The sequence below is a fragment of the Tympanuchus pallidicinctus genome, unplaced genomic scaffold (genome assembly GCF_026119805.1).
Source record: "Tympanuchus pallidicinctus isolate F22 unplaced genomic scaffold, pur_lepc_1.0 scaffold14, whole genome shotgun sequence".
Lineage (NCBI taxonomy): Eukaryota > Metazoa > Chordata > Aves > Galliformes > Phasianidae > Tympanuchus > Tympanuchus pallidicinctus.
The window spans coordinates 621,373-624,936 of record NW_026294659.1 but is presented as its reverse complement, the minus strand read 5'-3'; the positions used below and the strand labels follow the sequence as shown (position 1 = coordinate 624,936).

General features: G+C 38.3%; 1 long non-coding RNA gene across 1 annotated transcript; it reads left to right on the top strand.

Annotated features, from left to right (window-relative positions):
- Nucleotides 1-232: 232 nt before the first annotated feature.
- LOC128076419 (uncharacterized) lies at nucleotides 233-3,246 on the top strand. Its single transcript, XR_008204377.1, has 3 exons — nucleotides 233-317; nucleotides 1,536-2,232; nucleotides 2,324-3,246. It is a non-coding gene; the product is annotated as an uncharacterized LOC128076419 (long non-coding RNA).
- Nucleotides 3,247-3,564: the final 318 nt, after the last annotated feature.

Sequence of the window (3,564 nt, the reverse complement as noted above, 5' to 3'; positions counted from 1 at the left end):
GGACAAGTTTCCTTTCTCAACCTCTGTGCTTTGATTTCTTTCCATTCATATACCTTTTTTTTTTTTATTTTTTTATTTTTTATTTTTTTTTTTTAGGTTGTATGGGAACTGCTGAATCATGGCCTGAACCTCTGATTGAACACCTGAGGAGAGCAATGAGTTAGCCCTGGGAGCACAGATAAAGGCAATTCACCTGTGCTGCTGGAAGGGGTGGAGCCTGGCTCCACCTTTCCTAGACCTATTTAAGAGCTGGCTACCAGTAGGGAAGGATCTCTTCTGGGGATCCCTCCTCTAGAGTTTTGCAGTGAGCTCAGGCTGTAAGTAGGCATTCTATCTATCCTCTTTTTGTTGTTGTGATCTGCTTTGCCAAACTCTCTTGTTTATTTCATAATTATAGCATCTTTATATTCATTGATTACACATAAGCATATCTCTATTATTTTCTAAAAAAATAGTGATGTTACCCAGTCTTGCTTTCCTTCAAGCTACATTTTTGAAGTGCTTTCTCTGCTTCATTAATCATGCCTGCAATGATCACTGTATGGCAATGATCGCTGTATGGCTGTCTTTCATAGCACAGCGTTTTGCTGTATTTTGACCTTTCAGACACCACATGTAATACATAGTTGGAATTCACATTTCTCCTAATCTCTCCAAGTTTCACTCTGCCCCTTCTGATAGCTTTTGGAGCTCCTCCTGTCCCAGTCTTGCTATGTATTTGTAAAGTGCACAGTGCTGGCATTACTTTTTTGTTAGTAGAAAAGGTTATTGGTTTTAGTACTCGCATGTCTCCCTAATGAAGAGAAGAAGAAGAATATACATCCACTTCTAAATTTCAATTTGAAAACTTCAATTCTCAGTGTGTGGAACAGTCAGGGAGTAAATAGACAGGTTTGATAAGAAAAAATTGGTGTGAAGAGTGTGCATCCATTTCTACTTCAGTAAAACTGAACCAAATACAATATTGCTTTTTTAATCAGCCAGGAGACAAAATACTGAGTTCCACAGCTCAATTCACCTAAGCTTATCTTTCTGTCTCAAAAGCAGAAGTGATCTTGTTTTACATCAGCTTGTAAGTTTCAAGACTTCAGCATCCAGATTGACAAATGTTGTTCAACTACACAAAAAGACATGGTTAATTACTACTTTCATAGCGTTGTAGCTAGGACTACCATAGTATTTTATCTGAAGAGTAACAAAGTACTAAAAAAAAAAAATTGCATAGCCTTGCTCGCCAGCAGGGAAATCATATTTAGTCAGTGTGGGTAGAAAAGAACTGTTGTCTTCACTAACAGCAGATATCGTGTTGCTTGGAATTAACTTCTATGTTGCGGGAAGTAACAATAGTGAAGATAACAAACTGTTTTGTTATGTAGATGTAGTATTCCGTACGTATTTAAAACAGATTGATTACTACTTATTGTTTCATGTGTGATCAAGAAGTATGGCTTTAGGAAAGTACTTGTTTTGGAGACTGACAATTAATACATTGTTTCCAATTGACTGTGGAATTTGCACATTTCCTGTCATTACAGTACAAATTATAATGAAAAAACTGCAACTGTTGTCCAGGGGCCAGCACTCTGTTGGCTGCCAGGGGTTGGTGTGAGGGCTAGTTGGATGAAGGACAGCTGGAAAGTCATAGAAAGATACAGAAAAACTGAAGCTGTGCATCAGAAAGCAAACAAGTGAAACAGCAACTATAGTACAGTGTTGGTTTATGTGGTATGTGCTTTGAGAAACCACATAAAAGCAAAGCATCATACAGAAGAATGTGAAGGAAGACAAAATAAATTATTCTGAAATCACTGAGAAAGTGAATTTTAAGGTGGAGATTACTGAGAGAAAACACTGGGGTGGAAATGGAAAATAAATAGGTCAAGATTGACATCACTTAGGGTGCGAAGGAAGGGCTTACAAATCAACTGAATATTAAACATTACACAGGGTAAGTCTCAGTCATGAAGTACTTTTCCAGTGAAGACCAATCAAGTTATATTGCTGTACAGCATTATGAAAGAAAGGCAGAGATGCTGTGATAAAAGTAGCAAACCAGGTCAATTATCTGCTTAACATGCTTTGTATTGGATGGGGAATACTCATCACGATCAAAACTGAGACCTTCTTAACTTGTTCACAAGTTGTTTTACAGTTATAAATGTGAAAATAGAGAACCCATGAGAAAGAAGGCTAGAAATAAAATATTTCTACTTTAGGACCAAGCCACAGTAGGTAAGTGCATCTTTTGAAGTGGTTGTCAGTCTTTCTTGATTTTTCTGCCCTTGAACTTTTAAATCTTACTTTTAGATATTTTCTACAACAGCATCTGAGAAGCTAGACACATATTGCAGAAACTCTTCCCTGTTTTCAGACTTGATTAGAGACTGGTCTGTCAGGAAAAGGAGGATTTCAGCTTTAAAATGAGCCTTTGGAAACACTGCCCAAGTGTGAATACTAATCTTGCATCCAGTGTACAACTTGACCATGACAAAAGTAGGAGCCAAAGTATTAAGTTGCTCTCCTTAAATGTGTGAAGTCATGGTGCAGAGAAACAAAACTGGAGTAAGCCTTGGTCTTTCATATCTCTCTGGACTTTTCTTACCAGCCCAGGATCTTAAAATCATAGAATCACAGAAACACAGAACAGTTTGGGTTGGAATGGTCCTCAAGGATCACAAAGTTCCACCTCCCAGCCACAGACAGCATTGCCAGCTCTTAGATCAAGTACTAGACCAGGCTGCCCAGGGCCCCATCCAACCTGACCTTAAACACCTCCAGGGATGGGGCATCCACAACCTCTCTGGGCAGCCTGTTTCAGCACTTCACCAGTGTCGCAGTAAAATGCTTTCCCCAACATCTAATAAAAATGTTGTTCTTGTGCAATTATAAACATAACAAATACCCTTTTAAAATGTAGAAACTATGCATTTTTGTTGTTTGTTTGTTGTTTTCCTTTTGTTGCTGTAACTGCTTTGATAACACTGGCATTTTTAGGGAGACTACATAATGTCCAGAAAGTTGATTTGCCATGAGGTCTATTTTCTTTTACTCATTGACCAGATGTAGAGTGTTACAGGAATATTCATCAAAAATCAAGATTGTAACTGAACACACAACTTAATAAGATGAAAGGCAATGGATGAGCCTGGAAAAACCAGCACAGTCTGAATTCCCCTTTAGGGAACCTTGGACTCTTGTTCTGGGTAGCTGAACTGAGAATGTGATGCACTTTGCTGTATGTCATGCTGGGGACATACATGCTAAGCAATTCCAAATACCACTGAAGATCTCTTTCACTGCTGAGAATCAAAATAAATTTTTTAGGATCTGAATGACAGCATTGAGCATAGTGACTTCCCTTTCCTTGTTGTCACTCAGTGCTTTGCATACATCTTGTCCCTTCCCCAGCAGGGTACATAATGCATACCTTTTAATCTCCAAAGTGCTTTCAGTTCCCAAATCACTCTCTTACTGTCTTCCATTCTACCATGCATTCCTTTTCTTCTGTTACTCTTTTCTTCCCATTTCTCTTCCTGTGTAGACTATTTTTCCAACTTTGTGGTT